Source organism: Labeo rohita, chromosome 1 (genome assembly GCF_022985175.1).
Source record: "Labeo rohita strain BAU-BD-2019 chromosome 1, IGBB_LRoh.1.0, whole genome shotgun sequence".
Taxonomy (NCBI): domain Eukaryota; kingdom Metazoa; phylum Chordata; class Actinopteri; order Cypriniformes; family Cyprinidae; genus Labeo; species Labeo rohita.
This window is the reverse complement of record NC_066869.1, coordinates 25510848-25523970: the sequence shown is the minus strand read 5'-3', so window position 1 is coordinate 25523970 and position 13123 is coordinate 25510848. Positions and strand designations below refer to the sequence as shown.

Genomic DNA, 13123 nt, shown 5'->3' with positions numbered 1-13123 from the left:
ACTGGCCCGGGTCTTAAAAATGCTAGTCTCAGCCTCAGATATCACGGCCACTGAACGTTGGTCAAACGTCTGATGCACAGGGGACACTTAATTGGAAACACTTCAGGAGTTTCAAAGTCGTCATTGGACTGGTTAGATTATATAGGATTTCCAGGAGACACGTGTGCCGCTTTCTTTAACGTTCCGCCTAGAAAAAAAAATGCTGTGATGCCAAACCCCCTCACGAAAGAAGAAAGCCATCGTGGTTACAGCTGTGACAACGAGCGCTTCTCAGGATCAAGTAAACGCTGGATTTTCCAAAGTATGTGAAAATTTTAAAGTTTGCATAGAATCTTTAAAATATGTCCAAAAGATTTACACACCAGTCTCTTATTGTGGCTATATTTCCACACCCCTAAACATGATGTGGCACAATACGAAACGTGATGTACCTGCTGTTGCTGTTGCTGTACCTGCCAGTAATAATTGGGTGGGTTGTGGCCATTCAAAGCGGTCAAAGTTATCAGACCTTCTGCCATCAGTCTGAAGGTCTGGCTACGCAAGACTATAAAAATGCCAAAGCACAGTGCCTTTATCACACACTAAATCCACACTTCCTGCTCTGGAGGGGTTTTCAGGGCTAGGTGTATCCCATCATGCATCATGTTCTGGAAATAAATCAAGACTTTTTGCTGAGATCTTGTGAGAGTTCGTGTAAACCTTTGTTGGTAAAATATAAAGTGTTGCTCGTTTTATTGGTGCAAAGATTAGTATGTTATTTTGTAGAACATTTGCAACTGTTTTTATCACTTAATTAGAAGCAACATAGTTAGTAACTTGTGTCATCTGTTATAGAGATTACTAAACAGACATCTATTAATGGAGAAGTTCACTTCCAGAACAAAGATTTGCAGATAATGTACTCACCCCCTTGTCATCCAAGATGTTCATGTCTTTCTTTTTTCAATCATAAAGAAATTTTGTTTTTTGAGGACATTTTAGCATTTTTCTCCATAGAGTGGACTTCTATGGTGCCCCGAGTTTGAACTTCCAAAATGTAGCTAAATGCGGCTTCAAACGATCCCAAATGTGGTTGTAAATGGTCCCAGCCCAAGGAATCGGGCTGGGACCCGATATATGGAGAAAATGCTGAAATGTTTCCCTCAAAAAACGACTGAAGAAAGAAAGACATGAACATCTTGTATGACAAGGGGTGAATGCATTATCTGTAAATTTTTGTTCTGGAAGTGGACTTCTCCTTTAAGACTTGTATGGCCTTAATATAACATAAATTATATCTCTTACTGAAATATGTAGTAGAAAATCTATGAAAAATATGTTATTTTAAAATTCCATATTGCAAATGTGTGAACAGCTTGTAACAAAGCCGATGAAACCCAACTTACTACGTTGCCTATGGAAAGCTTATAGATTTTTATGTACAGGAAAATCAAAAGAACGTGACATTTACACACACTCCCGAAAGTCTCTTTTCTGTTCGACATATGGAACGACTGCTGATACTATATTGTTATGTTCAGGTTAATACCGAACTCTGCACTGTAATGTCAATGTGTCACGCAAAGAAAAAGGATTCATTCAAACTACAGTCTCACATATATAGTCTATAGTTTCAAATATACTTTATAATTCATTTATCATAGTAGTCATTTGTCAATGTTGTCAGTGAATTGCAGAGCTCATGCAAACATATCCACATCTCTATGATCTGATGCTTTCCTAACTGCTGTTTTCTCATAGCTGTTATTTTTGTTGAGCTTGTTTTGTTATTGAGAGGAAAGCATACAGAACATCTTTACATCTTCATCTAAGTTGTTCTAAGCAACGTGGGCACTGACTATTCTTGTAGCTTCATGGACTCTTTTAACAATGTCATTACTACCTTTCTGAGTTTTAAACATGTCAGTGGCATTGCTGAGTCAGAAAGCTCTTGGATTTCATCAAAAATATCTTAATTTGTGTCTTGAAGATAAACAAAGATCTTACAGGTTTGGAATGACATGAGAGTGAGTAATGAATGACAGAATTTGGGTGAATTATCTCTTTAAGGCTCATGTAAGCTTAAAGCTTGCAACATCTTGCTTGAGGTAAACTAGCAGGGGAAAAAAGATTCATTGTAGAATATTAGGCTTCAGCGATAAGACCACACTGTCAGTTACACAAAATAGCTCTCATCATGCTGAGATTGTGTGCGATCAATAGCTCTTTTCTGCTTCTCTCTCAGTCATTCAAATATACAGAGTTTTTTTTTTTCTCTCGGTGAAGATGGGTGGACACCGTCTGCCTGCTTGCATCCAGCATGGATCCATTTTTAATTTGATGTGCTAGGAGCTGCTGACAGTCCCCATATCTTCAGATAAAGTAGGAGGATTATTAATGTATGACTTCAATATAATGATTTTCTCATCTGCCAATCAAGCAGCCTCCTTTTGTGGCAGCCCAACACAAATGGCTGCACTGATGGCATTTACAGAATCCCATTATGTCAGTCTGGAAAATAACGAACATTAGAAAAGACTTTTGAATCAATGGCTGGTAATTATTTTTATCTGGCCAAATAAGTCCATAGAAGTCACCTAGCTGAGGATAACACTGCCTATTAATCAGAGGGGTTAGTTTTTAGGAGGGGGGTTCATTGTAGAAAACATCAAAGAGGAAAAACTACAACTCCTATATTGCCTTGATCAGCTACCATGTAGGATGAGCTTTACAATGATATAAAATTAATTGGTCTAGCTATTTACTTTCATCTTCAACACAAGATGAGAAGCTAGACTATTTTTTTTGGTGCAGGATGGGACTTTGCTATTTGGAGCTATATTTAATTATACTCTTTCCATCTCTTCTCTAATAATGTGGGAATAGCACTTCTAGAAGTGTGAGAATTTTTCATTCGTTTAATCCTCTGGTGACTGAAAATGAAATTTATAAAGATGCAATACAATTTTTCTTCACTAACTGAAAGGTTCTCATATATTTCATTGAAGAAAGTAATATCCTATTCAGCCTACAACTTTAGGTCCTGCATGCACGATCACATCCCATAGGATGCTTAGGTTCTCCGCCTCAAGTGGCACGTCCACGGTCCACTGACAGTCTGATGCATATAACACACAAATCTGGAAAGCACTTTCTTCATCTGGCTAACTCTAATCTGATTGGCCACCTCGACACAACTTCGTTGAGTAAGGCCCCATAGGTGATTTTATCAGTCCACCTGAAGGCCACCTTGTGTTTACAAGGTACCAAGTTGATAAAATAAACACCTTGCTAGATTTGTGAAGGTTTGCAAGGCTAGTGGCATCATTTGAGACTTGCATTTTAAAATGATTTTTTCTGCATGTCTATCTATCTATCTATCTATCTATCTGTCCATCGATCCGTTCGTCGTTTTGGTATATTGTTTTGATATAATGTCATTGTTTTTAATAATTTCCGATGAATTCACCTATAAACCACATAAAAAAATTTGGTTTAATGTGGTTTAATGCAAAGAAAAGGGAATGAATCCCTTTTCTTTGCATTAAACTTAGTGGTCTTTGGTCAGAATAAATTATGAAACCCTAAACATTTTACATTTTCACATTCTGTATCTCACAGTACAATATATCCTGCAAAGTGACTTTGTATCTTGTAGCTGCAAATTTTTCCATAACTGCGAGCTGCGGCTCTATTGCTTGTAATTGCTTTTTCTCAATTGCGCTATTTTTTCCTTAATTTTCACTTTGTACTGTATCTCACAGTGCATCTTTATTTTGTAAAATGACTGTCCTATAATTGCTAATAAAAAAATACGTAATTGTGAAGTTATTTCTTGTAACTGCTTTATATCAATTGTGAAGTTATTTCTTGTAACTGCTTTACTTTTTGGTAGTTTTTTTTTTTTTTTTTTTTTTTTTTCCAATTTTCATTTTATATTGTATCTCACAGTGCGTCTTTATAAAATGACTGTCCTGTAATTGTGAATAACAAATTACGTAATTGTGAAGGTATTTCTTGTAACCGCTTTATATCTCACAATTATGACTTTATTTTGTGTAATGGTACTTTTTCGTCAATTTTCACTTTATACTGTATCGAACAGTGCATGTTTATCTCCTAAAACGACTGTCCTGTTATTGTGAATAACAAATTCCGTAATTGTGAAGTTATTTCTTGTAGTTGCTTTATATAGCACAATTATGACTTTATTTTGCATAATGGTACTTTTTTTTTTTTTTTTTTTTTTTTGATTTTCATTTTATACTGTATCTCACAGTGCATGTTTATTTCGTAAAATGACTGCCCTGTAATTGCAAATAACAAATTACGTAATTGTGAAGTTATTTCTCGTAATTGCTTTATATAGCACAATTATGACTTTATTTTGCATATTGGTAGTTTTTTTTTTTCAATTTTCATTTTATACTGTATCTCACAGTGCGTCTTTATAAAATGACTGTCCTGTAATTGTGAATAACAAATTACGTAATTGTGAAGGTATTTCTTGTTACCTGCTTTATATCTCACAATTATGACTTTATTTTGCGTAATAGTACTTTTTCCTCAATTTTCACTTTATACTGTATTGAACAGTGCATGTTTATCTCGTAAAACGACTGTCCTGTAATTGTGAGTAACAAATTCCGTAATTGTGAAGTTATTTCTTGTAGTTGCTTTATATAGCACAATTATGACTTTATTTTGCATAATGGTACTTTTTTTTTTTTTTTAATTTTCATTTTATACTGTATCTCACAGTGCATGTTTATTTTGTAAAATGACTACCCTGTAATTGCAAATAACAAATTACGTAATCGTGATATTTATTTCTCTTTTATATCATCTTTCTTTATTTTTTTAGTTTAATTGCATTATATATCACAATTATGACTATTTTGCTTAATAGTACTTTTATTCAATTTTCACTTTATACTTTATCTCACAGTGCATCTTCGTCTCAAAAAATGACTATCCTGTAATTGCGAATAAAAAAATTAAGTAAGTGTATTTATTTCTTGTAATCGCTTTATATCTCACAATTATGATTTTATTTAGCATAATGATACTTTTCCTCAATTTTCACGTTATTTATATTAGCACTTTAGTATAGGGGTCTATTCTCACTATTAACTAGTTACTTATTAGCTGCCTATTATTAACATATTGGCTGTTTATTAGTATTTATAAAGCACCTATTCGGCTTGACCATATTCTACATCATTAATCCTACCCAGTACCTGAACATAACGTCCTTACCAACAATTAAAAAGCAGCAAATTAGGAGTTTACGAGGCAAAAGCCGTAGTTAATGGTTTATTAATAGCGAAAACTTGACCTTAAAATAAAGTCATATTTATATTTCTTACAGTCTTGCAGTAGCGACTATTTCGCATAATTGCATTCTATCTCACAATTGTGACTCAGTTTTACTTTCTTTTTTTTTTAACTTTATCTCACAATTACCTGTATCAACAGAAACCTGTAGGAAATCTTTCAGAAGCACCTTTGTGTGCAGCCTTTGACATGTTGGCATTTACTGCAGTATTTCAATCCATTTAGTACAGTTCATCTCTGTGAAGCAAACATTTTTTGCACATTCCACTCAGTGATGTGCCTCACATTCTCATGTCAAGAAGACAAACATGTTATTCACAAAACACAACTCATCCTTTCAGTTAGACTTCATTCAGCTGACAAAATTACATTTTGAAATGAAGGCACACACCTTGTTCCAACAAGACAGAATGGCTCAACATGAAGCTCAGCTTTTAGATGTGTCAGATATGTATCTTTATATAACAAAATGTCAAGACAGGACTTTTTTTTCTACAGCATAGTAATCCTTGAAGAAATATGCATTCTTTAAAAGCAACTAAATTAAGTAACTGAATTAGCAATGTGTGTTTTAGGTCAAGGTGTGTATTACGAGGTTCTGTAATTAGCTAAATTTGCAGCGTTAGCCTACGGGCTGAGAACAGGTAGCCATATTAATAGTAAATAGCGGTACTCATTAACCCGGGCAGTGACACTGACGGTAACATCATCTAATTACAGCTGCTGCGCGTCCCGTTGGGGCAACCATGTGCGCAGTGCTGAGGAAAAGGTCTAAGTCATTATTAGCTTTTTCACGCACCTTGCTCAGCGTTCTAGTTTAGTGACGAGTGCAACAAATTGTTTATTAAAAAATCTGGTATGTTTTTATTTAAGCCAGTATACATTTAGGGCTTCCCATTTTTAAATAACTGCTAATTGAAAGTGTTTTGTTCATACTTCGCTATGCTAATGAAATGAGTCCAGCTGTGGCTGTTAAGAGCCAATCACATAGCACAAAGGACGATGTAAACATCAACAGTGCTATCACGGTGGAGCCCTTATAGATCAGTGGGAAACAGACCTCTGTTCTACAATTGACTGTCTTCTGAGTCCATAGATTAAATCACCCCCTTGTCTTTCAATTGGGCCTTTCCATTACAAAAGACAGAGGGAGGCGGCTTCTTTTACACTGACGTGCCAGACTTGTGCTGCACGCTAACATATCAGTTTGTTTTGGCTCTGACTGCCATGGAATACTAATGCACTCACAGTTATCTAAACTCTGATTATATAGCCATGCCACAAAGTGTAAAGCTTTGAAACAAAGGTTTTTAAAGCATGATTGTTGGCTGATTATGCACTTATCTACATTTGAACTATAATTATTTAAAACTATTATTGATTCTAGCACAGTGTCAGTTAACTCAGGATAAATACATAACACCAAGTAATAATTAGAATAATAACACCAAGTAATCATTGTAATTCACTCATTCTGTGATGGAAAAAAAAACCCCACACATAATGCCTAAATTTAGGCTGTTTTCCATGCAAGACGGTTGTATGAAAATTGTAGCTGATTAATGTTGAAATCTGAGTATAATTGTTATTGTTAAAATAGAAAGAGTCATAATTACTAAATTTATGCTGGTCTCTGCAAAACAACTGTAAAAGTTTGATTCTGGTAATTCACTCATTCTGTTTACTTGAAATGAAAATATTCACAGTGCCTACATTATGGCTAGTTTCCATTCAAGACAATTGTTGAAATTGATTATTAATAATTTAATCTAGCATGATTCAAATAATATAATATAATATAAGCAACTTCAAGCTATCAAGAACAGCTGAATTCTGTCCATTTTTTTCTTTTTTTTTTTGAAAAATTCACTTACCTTGTGCACCTAAAATAAAACGATTCATAATGCCTAAATTTAAGCTGGTCTCCATTCAAAACAATTGTAGAAAAAGTTTGTTGAAGCACCTCTATGAAAACCACAGTAGACCCGAGACCGCATTAAGTTTACTTCAAACGCTGAAGTTTTATATTTCTCTGCATGAGGCATTTTACAAGCCTTCAGAAATGCCATGCAGAGAACCACATTAAACCATTTTTTACAGAAAGGCTCCCATGAGAGAACGATTTCCCACCAGGCTTTGAAATTTCACAAGCAACTCACTTGTTGAATAGCATCTCACTTGCTTAACCTGTCTCCAAAAATATGTTTGTACAGTACATCGCCTAAAGCCTTTCTCCTCCTCCTTATTCACTTATTTCAAAGTTAGGTATTCCAACATGGTTCTTTTCAGAGCTTGCTTCATATACTCTTTTATGACTTCGAGCTATGGTCCTTTCTGGCAAGTGTGAAACTTAATTTGTGAGTGAATCTATCTAGCCCATTGCACTCTTTGACAAAGAATATCCCGAGAGGCGTGTGTTTAGGATTTTCTGTAGATTTTGTTGTACTTTTTTCCCCCTGTATTTCCAGCTCTCAGGAGGAGACCGCAATTCTCTGTGTACCATCCAGCACAGGTTTTTTTTTTTAGTCTTAAGCTAATGAGAGCTTTAACTTTTCAGCTAAAATAATACAAGTTTCAACAGAAGAATTAATGAAAGTTTTATTAAGGGTTTTATTAAAGGTTGTTCTTCCTCCTCCTTGCATTTTTTTCTGCGCTTGAGTCTATGGCAGCCCAGGAGCCGCTTGTAGGAAGGTTATGAAGTTTTTGTTTTTCATTATTTTTTTAATAGTTCATAAACTCTACTTTTTCAAACTCGTCCTAGACAGTTTGTCTGATTTTCACCAAATTTGGCTCAGATCATCTTCAGACCATGATGGCAAAAATTTGTAGAAAGAAAGTTGATTAGTCAAACCGTTCTCGGATAACGTGTGAATGAATTTGACGAAGAGCACGCAAAAATGGATGTGAGGCTATATCTCCACAGTGGTATGGCGTATTAACACCAAAATTGGTGTGTTATAACAACCATGACCTGAGGCTACATGTATGGTTTCAGCATGGCGCCACCTAGTGGTCAGGAGGTATGCAAAATGGATATTTTTGCATAGAACTTTTGGTCAAAAATCACAAAACTGGTCTTTTTAGGTTCGGATGAGCATGCAGAGTCGAATGATACCCAATTTTCCCATATCAGCCATTTCGGGCGTTGGCCATTCTCAGTGTTTTTTTTATTTTTTATAAAATGCTATATTTTACAAACGCATTAATGTATCATTACGAAACTCAGTATGTATATTCGGCCCCATGCTCTGACTCAAAAAGTTTGGGGGCAGCGCTACCTTGTGGCCAGAAGTTATAAAGAAATTTAAAAAAATGCTAATAACGTTTGATTAAATTGGCCTATTGTAATGAAAGTGATCTCAGTATATTCCTTGGGTCATGCCAAGAGCATAGATACCAATTTTGGTACCATAGTCAGCTGTCCGCTATTTTTATTCATGTTGAAAACCGACTTTTTCTAACTCCTCCTAGACTGTTGGTCCAATTTTCACAGAATTTGACTCAGATCAGCTTCAGACCATGCTGAAAAAAGTTGTGGATTTCATGTTGATATATGAAACTGTAATCATTTAACACATCAACGAATTTGCTGGAATCATGCCAAACAGCATTTGAGTCTGTATCTCTACAAAACTTTGACACACTGATGTCAAACTTTGTGTGTGCCATTGTCACCTCACACTGACCATGCCACATCAGTTTGGTAACAGCGCCACCTATTAGTCAAGAGCGATATCCCATTAAATCAAATTACTGGAGGTTGTATTTATACTTTTTCAGCCATTTTGACTAAAAGCATCCTAATATGGATTTAATTACTTATTGTTGCACTTGGTCTGCCACTCCATGCCATGCTTAGCTCCTTATTTTGCCTCTGATTATTATTAAATTATATCACATTTTGCTTTTAAGTCCTCTAAAATTAAGTTGTAAATGACTCTTTGTAAGCTTGTTTTTTTTATTTTATTTTATTTTATTTTTTAGGCTTGTCTTGTACATTGAAAAACAAATGGTGTGGAAAGTTTGGAGTTTCTACTCAAAAATTTCTAGTATATTTTACCAATAATCACAAAGAATCTGCAAGTAACACATTGAATTAAACATGATTTTTTGAAGTTGAAAGACTGAAATAGTGTTTTTCATGTAAACATTTTCCAATAATCTTTGTTTTATTTACAACTTTTTATTTATTTACAAAATCAATTTTAGTGTATTGATCACCGAAAGAAAACAGCCTTCAACATTTCCATTCTCTCACAGATCTCCATCTTGCAGGTCTCTCTCTCTTTGATATATTGGCGTTAGGCCCAGGCAATAAGAAGAAACCCTCATATAGACCTGCATGATTTATTGAGAAAGAAAAAACACATCACCTCCAGCTTGAAGCGAAATGATGGCCGCTCACTCTGCCTGCTAAATAGGGCCCCCAGTATGCTGTGGAAATAAGGGAATTCCTCACTTCTAAACAGCTGGCAGGTAATAACGCATGTTGTGTTCTGACCACCGCAAGGTATGAGAGTTTGGCCGCAGTTATAATCCAGTGACAAGAGCAGATGAAGGGTGACTGTGTTTATGTGTGTGTGTAAAGGAAGACTGCACTCTGCACTGGCTCTTCTGCTGTAATGCATGGAAGTTAAAGGAAAGTCACATATTCAGTGGAGAAAGACAGTGCTGGGCCGTCAACTGGACCAGCCAATTGTCTATTCTTCCAGCGTTCTGTATTAACATTCAGTAGGTGGTTCATTTTTAAATGGGTACGTTTTTAGGAGCCGCAGACTTGCGTGGATTCCTGGCAAGCAGTGCTTGAACTGCCATGCTGTCATTGAAGCCGAACATAGAAGCAGACAATAACAACACAACACTGTGGTTACATTTAGAAGAGCTGCTGACTGTTCTTTGTGCCTGCAAACCCTTTATCTGAATAAATTTCCAGTGTAGCATAAATCTCACTATACACTGCCCTCCAAAAGTTTGATAACACCAGTTTTGGATGATATCAGCATAAATCCTTATCATTTTTAGGTGCAAATACATTAAAGTAACTTGACTTATCATTGAAGACCAGCAATAATAATTTTCATTTTGATTATATAGTAATAGCAATATATACATGTCAAAGTCAGCAATATATACATGCCTGGTTACTGGTTTAAACTTGGCCCAGGTTTTTAAAAGATTGAGTCAGCACACCTTAATAGCTTCAGCAATTGATTGCCAATTAAGTTTAGAATGCAATGAATTTAGGCCCAGATTATGCAGAGCTATAGTAGATGCTAATGGTGGATATTTTGATGAATCAAAAATGTCTATTTTTCTATGTATAACCTGTTTACATAATAAAATATGTTTTCGTAGTTTGTGTTGTCCCGTATCAGTGCAAAATTATCACAAATTAAAAAGGATTCATGCCAATATTGTCCAAACCCCCACTTTTCTAGGGTGTTTCCAAACTTTTGGAGGGCAGTGTATATAAGAAGAAAATTATATATAATAAAATATATTTTAAACTCTGTTCATCATTTTATGAATTATTAAGTCTTGGACGACTTTAACGTTCTCTTTATGAACTCTAAGGTTGCATTAAAGAGAAGAAATTGTTAAATAATGTCACTATTTTTGTTTCTATGTGCGCAGAAAGTACTTGTGTGGCTTTATAAAATTACGGTTGAACCAATGATGTCACATGGGCTATTTTAATGATGTCCTTACTTCCTTTTTAGGCCTTGAACGTGGTAGTTGGGTTGCTGTCTATGCAGGGTTGTAAAGCGCTTGAATTTCATCAAAAATACCTAAATTTGTGTTGCAAAGATAAACAAAGGTCTTGCAGGTTTGGAACGACATGAGGTTGAATAATGACAGAATTTTCATTTTTGGTTGAACTAGGGCTGGGCGGTAATTCGATAATGATAATTATCATGATATAATTTTCCTTGATAAAATGATATGAAGAGTTCGATAAATGTTCAATATAATTTTTATGTGCAAAAGGCGGAACGAAACAGCACGACTCATTTGAATCTCACCACACGGACTGTATATCTGCTCAGATCAAAGTTCAAACTGCCACGCTGCGCAAGCTCACTAGAGAAGATGCATTTACTCTGTCATGTGAGCACTAAACAGCGCTGTGAGATCCAGTGTGAAACACTTGAATTCAGCGATGAGCACAAATGATTCAAACTAGCTTAAAGCTGTGTGCAACGAGACATTTACCATGGATTTACTGTAGTAACACTCACTGCACCATAGTATTGTGGCAGAAATGTGGGATATTCACATTGAATTATTACAGGAGTAATGGTATATAATTATAGTATGTATGTATTTGTGATTAAGCTATAGCATGTGTGCATTTATACTGAATGTTTTACAAATAGGCTACCTATAAAACCATGTAGTTATATTTTCACAATGGTATTGAGGTACCATTATATGTGGTTTTAACTGGTCTTATCATGATTTAAATGTAGATTAAATAAAGATTTGACATTTATCCTTATGATTATCGATATCGATTTTTTTGCCCATATTGCCCAGCCCTAGGCTGAACTCTTTAAAACATCTTTGCGTTTTAAAGATTAACGAATGTTTTATTGATTTGGAACGACAGGATCGTGATTTAATGATGACAGAATTTTCATTTTTGAGTTAACTGTGCCTTTAAAGTCAGAAATTATCATCAGTACATCAAGTATTTAAGTCATTAAAGGGATAGTTCACCCAGAAAATGAAAATTTCTCATCTTCTCTTCCCCAGTCATTCTAAACGTGTATAAAAAGAGTCAATCTCTTTTTCTGTGGCAAACAAAGGAAGCTACTGCATTTTGAACTGTTTTTGTTCATACAGTGAAAGTCAATTGGGTTTAAAACAACATTGGACCACACTGACTGTCATTGTATGGACATTTTTACAAAAAGTCTTCTGTTCCACAGAATAAAGAAAGTAACGCAGGTTCTTCATAATCCATTTGGTTGGTAATTAAAATCTCTTAATTGAAATCTGCCTTAATTAATACTTAGTAAATACAATAGTCTTTCTTTTTACTTGTTGGTTTGTGTCTAGCTGAGACACTCTCGCTCTTTGTTGAGGCTTCATTCTCTCTCATTCTCTCCCCACAGATGCTTGTTTAAAGAGACATGCTGAGTCTCCCACATCAGCATTTTACCTCCTGGAATCAGAGCCAATTTGTTGATTTAAGTCACACACTGAGTGGAGATTGATGGCTCTGGAACTGCAGGACTCCTTATCGATTGATCACACAGCCTGTGGATATGTGCTCCACCAAATCGTTCGTCATTGTAAAGTGCGTCCATAAACACCAAATGAAAGTGCTTTAGTCCATGTAAGAATGCAATGAATGATCTTGCAAGAATTCAGTAGGATACACAAAGTGAATGAATCGCTATACTAATGTGCCATGCAGATACTTGGAGGCGATATTTAAGTAAATTGCCGTCATAGCTCAAATATTTTCTTTTTCCTGTGTCTTTTTGGAAGAATGTTGTTGCCGAAATGTCAGTATTTCATAAGCGAAGCATGGAAAGCTGAGTGTGAGAGAGCATGACATATCCTTAATTTTTCAAAACAATCGCCATGTGTTGGTGGCTCATTTTGCTGTAAATAGATCAGTTCTGTCCATGTGCTGTGCTTCCATGTATTAGAGGGAGCTGGCATGTCACTGAGCCTCTGTGCTTTGCATATGTGTTGTGTGATTATAGTGGTGGAAGCACCCAGTCATCCATGAAGACAGCAGCGGCTCACAGATTTGCTGCACAGCTCTGGGGCAATGGCATTACACAACACGTTG

General features: G+C 35.5%; 1 long non-coding RNA gene across 1 annotated transcript in view; it reads left to right on the top strand.

Moving 5' to 3' along the window:
* Nucleotides 1-12859, top strand: part of LOC127169442 (uncharacterized) — a 98840-nt gene extending 85981 nt beyond the window's left edge. Inside the window, exon 3 of the long non-coding RNA XR_007828246.1 lies at nucleotides 12435-12859. This is a non-coding gene — a long non-coding RNA (uncharacterized LOC127169442). The remainder of the gene's footprint in view (nucleotides 1-12434) is intronic.
* Nucleotides 12860-13123: the final 264 nt, after the last annotated feature.